Genomic DNA, 15,232 nt, shown 5'->3' on the forward strand with positions numbered 1-15,232 from the left:
GAGAACTTGCACAATTGGTGGCTGACTAAATACTTTTTTCCCCCACTTTATATAGCAGTGTGTGTGTGTGTGTGTGTGCGTGTGTTTGTGCATCTGTACATGTGTGCCTAACTGCCTGTTGTGCTGCACTCCTTTATCACGGCAGCCACACACACACACACACACACTGCTCGTATGGTAATCTGATCCAGTCTTCCTGACGGGTCTCTGCCCATACACTTCAAGTCCCTGTCATAAACTCCACTTTACCGCTGGCACTCCGCACCAAAACAATGTCACCTGAGTCCCCACTGATGATGATGAAGATCGTGTCATTGTCCTCTCTTAAAAAACAACAACAATCCACTTCAATTTATGCGGCCACTGAAACCCCAGCCGCCAATAACTCCGGGAGGCGGAACAAGCAGCAGATGAGGCGTGTGTGATTTGACGGGTCGTTAAAGTGACAAGCGGGCGGGATCAAGAACCTGACAGTGTGTGTGAGGTGGAGGGCCACCGCCTCATCCTTCATCCCTCCCTCCTTTTTCTTCTTCTTCCTCTCCTTCTTATACACTCATCACTTTTTCTGTGGCAGTCCCTTCACCCACACCTTGCGATCACACACACACACACACACACACACACACACACACACACACACTTCCCAGCCATTGTGAGATGACAGCAAACACACTTGGAGTGTCAGAACAGAGGCTCTCTTTGATCCCATACAATGACAAAGAGTAACACACACACATGAACAGACAGATGGAAAAATATATGCCTATAACGATATTCCACTTACATATTTATGCATATAAGTGTGTGTGTGTCTGTGTGTGTGTGTGTATGTGTGTGTATGCATACAGTATATGCCACTGTGTAAGTGTGCGTGTGTCAATGAGTCTGTGTTTACATTACAATGTGCGAAATACTAACTAGAAACACATAAAGCCCCACTCAGTCACAACCACACAAAAGCTGCACAAACACACGTCTTCCGCTCCTGGGACAAAGGGCCATACTAAAACTCTTATTGGCATTCAATCCACTCCCTCAAACTCTCACCCCTAGGGCTGTTACGGTGACCGTATTACCGCAACACCGGCGGTCACGAGTCAAGCTCTGTCAGGTTGGATGGGGAGTGTCGCTGCACAGCTATTTTCAGGTCTCTCCAGAGATGTTCGATCGGGTTCATGTCCGGGCTCTTGCTGGGCCAGTCAAGGACATTCAGAGACTTGTCCCGAAGCCACTCCTGCGTTGTCTTGGCTGTGTGCTTAGAGTTGTTGTCCTGTTGGAAGGTGAACCCTCGCCCCAGTCTGAGGACATGAGCACTCTGGAGCAGGTTTTCATCAAGGATCTTGCTGTACTGTCGTGGAAATTACCACTAAGGGCCCCAAAGCCAAGCTTAAATGAATTAGTTTATTCACGCCAGCAGAGAGATTACAGACAAACAGCACTTCATGTACAAGTTAGTCAGAAGCTCTGAGGAGATACTTGCCCCTCAGCAATGTTATACTATCACTTTGGGTTACACAAAGATAGCCAAGTGCATCCTTTCTCAGCAAAGCGTTTGCTCCCAGAGACCGGCTGCAAAGGAGGAGAACACCTGGCAACCACTGTCTGTGTGTTCAGCCAATATTTCCACTCCCGCTGAGCCGACCTTGTGAGAGAAAACCTCAGACACCCTGTCTGTCTATGGCAGGCGCATTTCTAACTATGCAACAGTTCAAACAGGAATGATAAGTGTGGGACACTGTAAGCAGAAAGAGACACAGTAAAATTCCACTACAGTACTTTGCTCTGTTAATCTTTCACTCGATCCTGACTAGTCTCCCAGTCCCTGAAAAACATCCCGACAGCATGATGCTGCCACTCCCATGCTTCACCGTAGGGATGGTGCCAGGTTTCCTCCAGACGTGACGCTTGTCATGTACCTTTTACTGAGGAGTGGCTTCCGTCTGATTGGTGGACTGCTAAAGGCCTGATTGGTGGACTGCTGCAGAGATGGCTGTCCTTCTGGAAGGTTCTCCCATCTCCACAGAAGAACTCTGGAGCTCTGTCAGAGTGATCATCTGGTTCTTGGTCACCTCCCTGACCAAGGCCCTTCTCACCCGATTGCTCAGTTTGGCCGGGCGGACAGCTCTAGGAAGAGTCTTGGTGGTTCCAAACGTCTTCCATTCAAGAATGATAGAGGCCACTGTGTTGTTGGGGACCTTCAATGCTGCAGAATTTTTTTGGTACCCTTCCCCAGATCTGTGCCTTGACACAACCATGTCTCGGAGCTCTACGGACAATTCCTTTGACCTCTTGGTTTTTGCTCTGACATGCACTGTCAACTGTGGGACCTTATATAGACAGGTGTGTGCCTTTCCAAATCATGTCCAATCAATTGAATTTACCACAGGTGGACTCCAATCAAGTTGTAGAAACAGCTCAAGGATGATCAATGGAAACAGGATGCACCTGAGCTCAATTTTGAGTCTCATAGCAAAGGGTCTGAATACTTATGTACATAAGGTATTTCTGTTTTTTATTTTGTATAAATGTGCAAATATTTCTAAAAACCTGTTTTCGCTTTGTCATTATGGGGTATTGTGTGTAGAATTAGGCTGTAACGTAACAAAATGTGGAAAAAGTCAATGGGTCTCAATATTTTCCGAATGCACTGTATATTATTTAGTATATATAAAGTCAAGATTAAATCAATAATAGTGTGATGGGTGACAATATTAGCCTATAACTTGTGAATTATATATTATAACTTGTGAATGATGCCCAGCTTAAGGCAAAAAGCGCATTCTTTTTATGGCGACCTTTTCAAATCATAGTCGCACACCTCATGTAGCCTAGCCCATAGGCTTATATGTTCTGATAAGGTTTGTATAACAACTAAAGTGGCCAAATAACTTCTTAAATTGAAGCACATTAATCCTCTTTACAATGGGTGTAGAGCCTAAATGGCATACATATGCAGCGCGTGAGTTTCAATTTTGGGGAAGATTATTTTCACCATAAAAATGCACCTTTATAATAAAAGCATTACATGCATAATCACATTTGTGATCACTTTTGAGAATGGTGTTTTCCTGCTAATGGAACATTCATGCTTATAGCCTACTGCCATGTGCTCATTGCTGCGCTTATAATGTGAAGAAATAGCCTAATAGTTTATCAACATTTTAAGCTATATGTTATCATTTGTTGCATCAGGCTCATTGCTTAAAACAGTTTTTTTGATGCTATTGGTTGTATTAATTTGGGATCTATCGCATCCCACAACTGTCCCGGACTATGTTTGGAATATTTATTTATCGCACAGAATTGAATAAGTCAACTTTTGTACTATCGGGGACAGTAGATTGACATAGGCTAGTGCTTTTGCTGTTCGCTAGGCCTACTCATCTTGTTGGCTGACGAAAAGTAAATGTGGACAGTTCTTCCAATATCTTCAATATGCGCCTCGGAATTGGATAAGGACGCGTGCAGTTGCGCCCCCAATGTGTCTGTCTTCACTTATAGCCTGTGAGAAGAACCGATCACGTGACTGAGAGCCATGTGAGTGAGAGGTGCTTCGACACGCAGCGGGGAGAAGGGAAATATAATTATTATATTCAGCCCAAAGGCACAATGGCCACTTGCTGCAAAAGGCATGGATTTCTTTGGGGGGATTATGGCCACACAAAGGGGATGCAGCCGGGAAATTCGAGGCATTATCAAGTGCTTGTCAAATTGTGAATGCGAGACTGATGAAGTGTGTAATGCGCAAAAAAACAAAGCAGAGCTTATGCCTTTCATGCAACTTTTTTCAAATCATCATTGGATTTGCTCATGCAGCCTTAGAATGTATATAAAATCAGAACATATAGCCCAACATTTGTATCACAACTAAAGTTACATAAATAACTCTAAATTAAGCATATAGGAGTACCTGTTTATTTGTTAACCGCTCAATGCATGTGCACACTCCCTCAAATCGTTTGGAGAAAATATCCTTTCTATTTTATTCAGCTATGTTCAATTGTATTCTTCATACTATAAAATAATGCCATGGAATTCTAAGTAAATCTTGTCTGCTAAATGAACTAGTGTAGCCCACAGCCATATGGCATAGCCAGATCAGGGTCTAACATAAGGACAATGCAGAGTATGCTATTCTGTTCTTCTGAAATAGACTACATTTTCTTCATATCATGTTTCTTTAGACCTGCCTAAAATAAATAATGGATTTATTGTGATGGTGAAGGTTATATTACATGGATTTATTAGACTGTTTAAAATGTAGATGGTCCAAAGGTCTGCAACAGTGGCGTGTAGGCTATGTGTGGAAGCCAGGAGATGCTAAATGTGTTTATGTTAATTAACAGTCAATTACTGTGAGACCTGCAGTTATTTGCTTGACCAATCACCGGCTGACAAAATTTCATGACCGCCACAGCCCTACTCACCCCCATCTCTAAAATGTTTCCTTACCTATACCTACTGATTTCAAGTGTGTCCCAATGTTAAACCAGATTATAAGAAAACCATGAAGAGACTTAGGCAGTTAAAAAGCATTCCATCAACTTTACCTTCAGCAGGTCAATCTCCTTGATGCAGTCCTGGCGAGCCTTGGCGTCCATCATTTCAAATATCTAAAGAGGAGAACAGAGAAGTTATTTCCGTTATCTGACTGTATTGTCAGAGGTAGCACACAGAATCTTCAGCTATCTTTAACACATAACAGGCCTCTGTGTGCAGGCCTCTGTTCCAAGCACTAACCAACTTGGTTCAGTGATTTCTTGCAATAGGTGGGAACAAAAACCTGCAATAGCTGTGGCCTTCCAGGACCAGATGTGAAGAACACTGCCTTTGCCAACCATTGGCTGTATCTCAATAGTCCTTAATCAGCGCTGATGTGAAAGGACTATGTCAGTAAAACAAATAGCTTGTCTGGTATAACCAGGTATTCACCATATCGTCTTCCCCTTTTCTATGTTTTACAGATCAGTGCAAATGAAGGAGAGAATACAAGGAAAAGAAGCCACTTTAGACTATTGAGATTCACCCAAAAAAGAAGGACTAAATACAGTACCTGGACTTTCTTCAGAGCCACCTGGAAGGTAGGTGGCTTTGTACACCTTGCTGAACTGGCCCCGCCAATCTTCTCGATGCGAAAGTTGGCCAGCGTGCAGCAGAACTGGTAGCTCTGCATGTTTCTCTGTGTGGGGAAGAATGGCTAATTTTAGTTAGGGAGAGATAGTACCCTGTTGAGAGAGGAGGTTCATGTGCCCATGTTGGTCATAGTGTATGACATATAAGTGGTTTGTGAAGCATTTTCACTGAGGATACCCCCTTTTTGCCCTCAGAACAGCCTCAAGCGTTCCACTGGGATGCTGGCACATGTTGACTCCAATGCTTGCCACAGTTGTGTCAAGTTGGCTGGATGTCCTTTGGGTGGTGGACCATTCTTGATACACATGGGAAACGGTTGAGCGTGAAAAACACAGCAGCGTTGCAGTTCTTGACACAAACCGGTGCGCCTGGCACCCACTACCATACCCCGTTCAAAGGCACTTCAATCTTTAGTCTTGCCCATTCATCCTCTGAATGGCACACTTACACAATCCATGTCTCAATCGTCTCAAGGCTTAAAAATCCATCTTTAACCTGTCTCCTCCCCTTCATCTACACTGATTGAAGTGGATTTAACAAATGATGTCAATAAGGGATCATAGCTTTCATCTGGATTCACCTGGTCGGTCTATGTCATGGAAAGAGCAGGTGTTCTTAATGTTTTTTTTTTATACTCAGTTGTATTTGTTTAAAGTGGGACCAATTCCTCTATATGTTTTAGTGACAGTTGTCAAGGATTCTAATGAATGTGCCCTAATATCACTCAGGTGATTTAATAATGTAAACAATGGCTACAGTTTTCTCAAAGGTTGGACATGCATGCACCGGCATACTGTCGGCACCGGCATATCTGTCACATCTATGTTGTCCTTACAACAGTAACAAAAATCAGAGTCTGACAAATCTAAAAGAGTAGCACAGTAGCAAACTTTCTGTCAGCTCTGGGATCTATGTGACTATGTGACTATTAACAGCTAAGGGCTTGCAATTCTCAGCCAGTCCGTAAAAGGTTGATGCTAACCTTTGTGTGAATCACGCTCGTATCAAAGCTTTGGTAACGCTTCATTTTAAGGGGTCCTTATTGCACTGTAACAAGTTTTGTAATGAATTGTAATAATTCATAGTTACACTGTAATAACAACATGTAACTGGTGGTAATTGCAGTCTGTAATTACAGGGGTGTAACAACGAATGCTTGTTACAAATTTTTAAGTTTCCTAAATTCAAATGGACCCCCTGCAACTGCACACAGACATTTTATGAGACTCCTGTTTCGAGGACGAAGACAGTATTGCCATGCTAAGGTTGGTCGAATATTCTCTGTGCTACACCAAACAGTACCTATCCTGTAACTCCCAGTAATGGATAAATCAAATTATCTGGTGTAACAATCTGTAGCTACAGTTCTCTGCATTTTACTACACCTGAGACACACTGAACTGTACTACACTGTTCATACTTTTACTATGTAACATTATTGTTGAATACCCAGTTCTCTTTTTGAGTTAACATTAAATATTGTACACTCCCCTGTATTTTAGATTTTGACAAATACATTTTTGGGGGGATATATCTGAATGTCTAACATCTGTTTCATGCTACAGAGCCCAGTATAGCATATACATTTCTTCTGAGAAATCATATAGGCAGACAGATTTCGAGGATTGATAGAAAATATCCATATTAATTTTATGATGGTTCTACATGATCTTATGCTGAGACGCACTGTCCTTTATCCGGCTTTGGTACACTGGAAAAGGTGTTTGGCATGGTGGGCTGTGGAAGTTGAGACTCTTTGTGCTTGTGGCGAATGGTCTTGTCCTGTCTGCGGTGTACGACCAGCTAGATAAGACTCTGCCGGAAGGGGTGTAGACCTTAACCACCAACTGTTTGGACCTCTTGCAGAAGATTTGCTGGTACTGCACGTCAAGACATGGTTGTGGTGTTACCATTTTACACTTTTTGTGGAAGGGACGTAGGGCAGCACGCCTTTGTTGGTAAAGGTGTCAACCGATTGGGACCTAAGTGTTTAGAAACAGACTAGTGTATTGTTTAGGGACAATGAGGGACATTATGAGCTACTTTTGAGAGGAAAGATCAGTCAACAAAGTGAATGGTCTGGGGGGCTGCAAAAAGTTTGAAAAGTCTTAGGAGGGCAGTTCGTACACAGTATGTTTTGTTGTGTATGGGAGATTGAGCCTCTAGAGATACTATCTCTTTCATTGTTACCCAACGCTTAGGTTTACCTCCACTTTACTCATATCCTTCCATATCCTTGTCTGTACATAATGCCCTGAATCTTTTCTATAACACCCGGAAATCTGCCCCCTTTATTCTATGTACCCAACGCACTAGAAGACCAGTTCTTAAAGCCTTTAGCCGTATCCTTATTCTAGTCCTCCTCTGTTCCTCTGGTGATGTAGAGGCTAACCCAGGCCCTGCAGCCCTCAGTATCACTCCTACTCCCCAGGCGCTATCATTTGATGACTTCTGTAATCGCAAAAGTCTTGGTTTCTTGCACATAAATATCAGAAGTCTACTTCCTAAGTTTGAGTTATTCACTGCGTTAGCACACTCTGCCAACCCTGATGTTCTAGCAGTGTCTGAATCCTGGCTCAGGAAGGCCACCAAAAATTCTGAAATTTCCATCCCCAACTATAACATTTTCCGTCTAGATAGAACTGCCAAAGGGGGTGGAGTTGCAATCTACTGTAGAGATAGCCTGCAGAGCTCCATCATACTATCCAGGTCTGTGCCCAAACAGTTTGAGCTTCTACTTCTAAAAATCCACCTTTCCAGAAATAAGTCTCTCACTGTTGCCGCTTGCTACAGACCCCCCTCAGCCCCCAGCTGTGCCCTGGACACCATATGTGAATTGATTGCCCCCCATTTATCCTCAGAGTTTGTACTGCTTGGTGACCTAAATTGGGATATGCTTAATACCCCAGCCATCCTACAATCCAAGCTAGATGCCCTCAACCTCACGCAAATTATCAACGAACCTACCAGGTACAACCCTAAATCCGTAAACATGGGTACCCTCATAGATATCATCCTGACTAACATACCCTCTAAATACACCTCAGCTGTCTTCAACCAGGATCTCAGCGATCACTGCCTTATTGCCTGCGTCCGTAACGGGTCCGCGGTCAAACGACCACCCCTCATCACTGTCAAACGCTCCCTAAAACACTTTAGCGAGGAGGCCTTCCTAATTGACCTGGCCCAGGTATCCTGGATGGATATAGATCTCATTCCGTCAGTAGAGGATGCCTGGTTGTTCCTTAAAAGTAATTTCCTCTCAATCTTAAATAAACATGCCCCATTCAAAAATACAGAACTAAGAACCGATATAGCCCCTGGTTCTCCTCAGACTTGACTGCCCTTGACCAGCACAAAAACATCCTGTGGCGTACAGCATTAGCATCAAATAGCCCCGCGATAGGCAACTTTTCAGGAAAGTTAGGAACCAATATACACAAGCAGTCAGGAAAGCAAAGGCTAACTTTTTCAAACAGAAATTTGCATCCTGTAGCACTAACTCCAAAAAGTTTTGGGACACTGTAAAGTCCATGGAGAATAAGAGCACTTCCTCCCAGCTGCCCACTGCACTGAGGCTAGGAAACACTATCACCACCGATAAATCTACAATAATCGAGAATTTCAACAAGCATTTTGCTACAGCTGGCCATGCTTTCCATCTGGCTACCACTAACCCGGCCACCAACTCTGCACCCTCTGCTGCAACTTGCCCATGCCCCCGCTTCTCCTTCACACAAATTCAGACAGCTGATGTTTTGAAAGCGCTGCAAAATCTGGACCCCTACAAATCAGCTGGGCTAGACAATCTGGACCCTTTCTTTCTAAAACTAGCCGCCGAAATTGTCGCAACCCCTATTACTAGTCTGTTCAACCTCTCTTTCATAACGTCTGAGATCCCCAGAGATTGGAAAGCTGCCGCGGTCATCCCCCCTCTTCAAAGGGGGGTGACACTCTAGATCCAAACTGCTACAGACCTATATCCATCCTGCCCTGCCTTTCGAAAGTATTCGAAAGCCAAGTTAACAAACAGATCATCGACCATTTCGAATACCACCGTACCTTCTCCGCTATGCAATCCGGTTTCGAGCTGGTCACGGGTGCACTTCAGCCACGCTCAAGGTCCTAAACGATATTATAACCCGCGATTGATAATAGACAGTACTGTGCAGCCGTCTTCATCGACCTGGCCAAGGCTTTCGACTCTGTCAACCACCGCATTCTTATTGGCAGACTAAATAGCCTTGGTTTCTCAAATGACTGCCTCGCCTGGTTCACCAACTACTTCTCAGATAGAGTTCAGTGTGTCAAATCGGAGGGCCTGTTGTCTGGACCTATGGCAGTCTCTATGGGGGTGCCACAGGGTTCAATTCTTGGGCCGACACTTTTCTCCGTGTATATCAATGATGTCGCTCTTGCTGCTGGTGACTCTCAGATCCACCTCTACGCAGACGACACCATTTTGTATACATCTGGCCCTTCATTGGACACTGTGTTAACAAACCTCCAAACGAGCTTCAATGCCATACAACAATCCTTCAGTAGCCTTCAACTGCTCTTAAACACTAGTAAAACTAAATGCATGCTTTTCAATCGAACGCTGCTAGCACCCGCCCACCCGACTAGAATCACCACTCTCGACGGGTCTGACCTAGAGTATGTGGACAACTACAAATATCTAGGTGTCTGGTTAGACTGTAAACTCAACTTCCAGACTCACATAAAGAATCTCCAATCCAAAGTTAAATCTAGAATCGGCTTCCTATTTCGCAACAAAGCCTCCTTCACTCATGCTGCCAAACATGCCCTCGTAAAACTGACTATCCTACCGATCCTTGACTTCGGCGATGTCATTTACAAAATAGCCTCCAACACTCTACTCAGCAAATTGGATGTAGTCTATCACAGTGCCATCCGTTTTGTCTCCAAAGCCCCATACACTACCCACCACTGTGACCTGTACGCTCTTGTTGGCTGGTCCTCACTACATGTTCGCAGTCAAACCCACTGGCTCCAGGCCATCTATAAATCACTGCTAGGCAAATCCCCGCCTTATCTTAGCTCATTGGTCACCATAGCAGCACCCACCCGTAGTCTGCGCTCCAGCAGGTATATCTCTCTGGTCATTCCCAAAGCCAACACCTCCTTTGGCCGCCATTCCTTCCAGTTCTCTGCTGCCAATGACTGGAACGAATTGCAAAAATCTCTAAAACTGGAGACTCTTATCTCCCTCAATAACTTTAAGCATCAGTTGTCAGAGCACCTTACCGATCACTGCACCTGTACACAGCCCATCTGAAATTAGCCCACCCAACTACCTCATCCCTATATTGTTATTTATTTTGCTCTTTTGCACCCCAGTATCTCTATTTGCACATAATCTCTTGCACATCTAGCATTCCAGTGTTAATACTATTGTAATTATTCTGCACTATAGCCTATTTATTGCCTTACCTCCTTGCTACATTTGCACACACTGTATATATATTTTCTGTTGTATTTCTGACTTTATGTTTTTTTTTTTACCCCATATGTAACTCTGTGTTGTTTTTATTGCACTACTTTGCTTTATCTTGGCCAGGTCGCAGTTGTAAATGAGAACCTGTTCTCAACTGGCTTACCTGGTTAAATAAAGGTGAAATAAAAAAATAAAAATAAAAATTGAGAAATGGCACCTTTCAATCGTTCTCATACACAGCATTACATTTACTGTCTCTAAGCACAACCAAAACCCCCTTCCTCATCTCAAAGACCTACAGTGACTACAGAAATTATTCATACCCCTTGACTTATTCCACATTTTGTTGTGTTAACCAAAATTCAAAATGTATATATTTTAAAAAAACATCTCACCCATCTACACACAATACCCGCTGCTAAAGCCACTTTCTACCACTCTAAAATTCAAGCCTCTAACCCTAGGAAGCTCTTTGTCACCTTCTCCTCCCTGCTGAATCCTCCTCCTCCTCCACCTCCCTCCTCCCTCTCTGTGGATGACTTCGTCAACTATTTTGAAAAGAAGGTTGACGACATCCGATCCTCATATATTAAGTCAAATGACACCGCTGGTCCTGCTCACACTGCCTTACCCTATGCTTTGACTTCTTTCTCCCCTCTCTCTCCAGATGAAATCTTGCGACTTGTGACGACTGGCAGCCCAACAACCTGTCCGCTTGACCCTATCCCCTCCTCTCTTCTCCAGACCATTTCCGGAGACCTTCTCCCTTACCTCACCTCGCTCATCAACTCATCCTTGACCGCTGGCCATGTCCCTTCCATCTTCAAGAGAGCGAGAGTTGCACCCCTCCTCAAACCTACACTTGATCCCTCCGATGTCAACAACTACAGACCAGTATCTCTTTCTTTTCTCTCCAAAACTCTTGAGCGTGCCGTCTCTAGCCAACTCTCCTGCTATCTCTCTCAGAATGACCTTCTTGATCCAAACCAATCAGGTTTCAAGACTGGTCATTCAACTGAGACTGCTCTTCTCTGTGTCACGGAGGCTCTCCGCACTGCTAAAGCTAACTCTCTCTCCTCTGCTCTTATCCTTCTAGACCTATCCGCTGCCTTTGATACTGTGAACCATCAGATCCTCCTCTCCACCCTCTCCGAGTTGGGCATCTCCAGCGCTGCTCACTCTTGGATTGCGTCCTACCTGACAGGTCGCTCCTACCAGGTGGCGTGGTGAGAATCTGTCTCCGCACCACGTGCTCTCACCACTGGTGTCCCCCAGGGCTCAGTTCTAGGCCCTCTCCTATTCTCTCTATACACCAAGTCACTTGGCTCTGTCATATCCTCACATTGTCTCTCCTATCATTGCTACGCAGATGACACACAATTACTTTTCTCCTTTCCCCCTTCTGATAACCAGGTGGCGAATCGCATCTCTGCATGTCTGGCTGACATACAGTGGGGGAAAAAAAGTATTTAGTCAGCCACCAATTATGCAAGTTCTCCCACTTAAAAAGATGAGAGAGGCCTGTTATTTTCATCATAGGTACACGTCAACTATGACAGACAAAATGAGAATTTTTTTTCCAGAAAATCACATTGTAGGATTTTTTATGAATTTATTTGCAAATTATGGTGGAAAATAAGTATTTGGTCAATAACAAAAGTTTCTCAATACTTTGTTATATAACCTTTGTTGGCAATGACACAGGTCAAATGTTTTCTGTAAGGTTTTCACACACTGTTGCTGTTATTTTGGCCCATTCCTCCATGCAGATCTCCTCTAGAGCAGTGATGTTTTGGGGCTGTCGCTGGGCAACACGGACTTTCAACTCCCTCCAAAGATTTTCTATGGGGTTGAGATCTGGAGACTGGCTACGCCACTCCAGGACCTTGAAATGCTTCTTACGAAGCCACTCCTTCGTTGCCCGGGCGGTGTGTTTGGGATCATTGTCATGCTGAAAGACCCAGCCACGTTTCATCTTCAATGCCCTTGCTGATGGAATCTCACGATACATGGCCCCATTCATTCTTTCCTTTACACGGATCAGTCGTCCTGGTCCCTTTGCAGAAAAACATGTTTCCACCCCCATGCTTCACAGTAGGTATGGTGTTCTTTGGATGCAACTCAGCATTCTTTGTCCTCCAAACACGACGAGTTGAGTTTTTACCAAAAAGTTCTATTTTGGTTTCATCTGACCATATGACATTCTCCCAATCCTCTTCTGGATCATCCAAATGCACTCTAGCAAACTTCAGACGGGCCTGGACATGTACTGGCTTAAGCAGGGGGACACGTCTGGTACTGCAGGATTTAAGTCCCTGGCGGCGTAGTGCGTTACTGATGGTAGGCTTTGTTACTTTGGTCCCAGCTCTCTGTAGGTCATTCACTAGGTCCCCCCTTGTGGTTCTGGGATTTTTGCTCACCGTTCTTGTGATCATTTTGACCCCACGGGGTGAGATCTTGCGTGGAGCCCCAGATCGAGGGAGATTATCAGTGGTCTTGTATGTCTTCCATTTCCTAATAATTGCTCCCACAGTTGATTTCTTCAAACCAAGCTGCTTACCTATTGCAGATTCAGTCTTCCCAGCCTGGTGCAGGTCTACAATTTCGTTTCTGGTGTCCTTTGACAGCTCTTTGGTCTTGGCCATAGTGGAGTTTGGAGTGTGATTGTTTGAGGTTGTGGACAGGTGTATTTTATACTGATAACAAGTTCAAACAGGTGCCATTAATACAGGTAATGAGTGGAGGACAGAGGAGCCTCTATAAGAAGAAGTTACAGGTCTGTGAGAGCCAGAAATCTTGCTTGTTTGTAGGTGACCAAATACTTATTTTCCACCATAATTTGCAAATAAATTCACTAAAAATCCTACAATGTGATCATCTTTTTAAGTGGGAGAACTTGCACAATTGGTGGCTGACTAAATACTTTTTTCCCCCACTGTATCAGTGTGGATGTCGGATCACCATCTCAAGCTGAATCTCGACAAGACGGAGCTGCTCTTCCTCCCGGGGAAGGACTTCCCGCTCCATGATCTCGCCATCACGGTTGACAACTCCATTGTGTCCTCCTCCCAGAGTGCAAAGAACCTTGGCGTGACCCTGGACCACACCCTGTCGTTCTCCGCTAACATCAAAGCGGTGACCTGATCCTGCAGGTTCATGCTCTACAACATTCGCAGAGTACGACCCTACGTTACACAGAAAGCGGCAGAGGTCCTAATCCAGGCACTTGTCATCTCCCGTCTGGATTACTGCAACTCGCTGTTGGCTGGGCTCCCTGCCTGTGCCATTAAACCCCTACAACTTATCCAGAACGCCGCAGCCCGTCTGGTGTTCAACCTTCCCAAGTTCTCTCATGTCACCCCGCTCCTCCGCACACTCCACTGGCTTCCAGTTGAGACTCGCATCTACTACAAGACCATGGTGCTTGCCTACGGAGCTGTGAGGGGAACGGCACCTCCTTACATTCAGGCTCTGATCAGACCCTACACCCAAACGAGGGCACTACGTTCATCCACCTCTGGCCTGCTAGCTCCCCTACCTCTACGGAAGCACAGTTCCCGCTCAGCCCAGTCAAAGCTATTTGCTGCTCTGGCAGCCCAATGGTGGAACAAGCTCCCCCACGACGCCAGGACAGCGGAGTCACTGACCACCTTCCGGAGACACTTGAAACCCTACCTCTTTAAGGAATACCTGGAATAGTATAAAGTAATCCTTCAACCCCCCCTCCCCCACCCCCCCATAAAAGAAAGTGGTTGTCCCACTGGCTATCATAAGTTGAATGCACCAATTTGTAAGTCGCTCTGGATAAGAGCGTCAGCTAAATGATGTAAATGTAAATGTAATGACAAAGTGTTCGCACCCCTCAGTCAATACCTTGTAGTAGCACCTTTGGCAGCAATTACAGCTGTGAGTCTTTCTGGGTAAGTCTCTAAGAGCTTTCCACACCTGGATTGTGCAACATTTGCCCATTATTATTTTCAAAATTCTTCAAGCTTTGTCAAATTGGTTGTTGATCATTGCTAGACAACCATTTTCAGATCTTGCCATAGATTTTCAAGTAGATTTATGTCAAAACTGTAACTCGGCCACTGAGGATCATTCATTGTCTTCTTGGTAAGCAACTACAGTGTAGATTTGGCCTTGTGTTTTAGGCTATTGTCCTGCTGAAAGGTGAATTAATCTCCCAGTGTCTGGTGGAAAGCAGACTGAACCAGGTTTTCCTCTAGGATTTTACCTGTGCTTAGCTCCATTCCATTTCTTTTTTTTTATCCTGAAAAACTCCCCAGTCCTTAACAATTACAAGCATACCCATAAGATGATGCAGCCACCACTATGCTTGAAAATATGGAGGTTAGTACTCTGTAATGTGTTGTATTGGATTTGCCCCAAACATAACGCTTTGTATTCAGGACAAGAAGTTAATTGCTTTGCCTCAATATTTTGTTCTGTACAGGCTTCCTTCTTTTTACTCTGTCAATTAGGTTAGTATTGTGGAGTAACTACAATGTTGTTGATCCATTCTCAGTTTTCTCCTATCACAGCCATTTTCATAGAGAACTTCAAGTTTGTGAGTACGCCCCATCTACCTAGCCAGGCGGTATCTGCATTCGCTATGAATGCTAGACTTTGTGGTTCACTATG

The 15,232-nt window shown here is 44.4% G+C and overlaps 1 pseudogene; it reads right to left on the minus strand.

The window, feature by feature from the left end:
• The window catches only part of LOC121542166, a 154,937-nt pseudogene that overhangs the window by 26,670 nt on the left and 113,035 nt on the right, over positions 1 to 15,232 (minus strand).

The sequence above is a fragment of the Coregonus clupeaformis genome, chromosome 27, assembly GCF_020615455.1.
Source record: "Coregonus clupeaformis isolate EN_2021a chromosome 27, ASM2061545v1, whole genome shotgun sequence".
Lineage (NCBI taxonomy): Eukaryota > Metazoa > Chordata > Actinopteri > Salmoniformes > Salmonidae > Coregonus > Coregonus clupeaformis.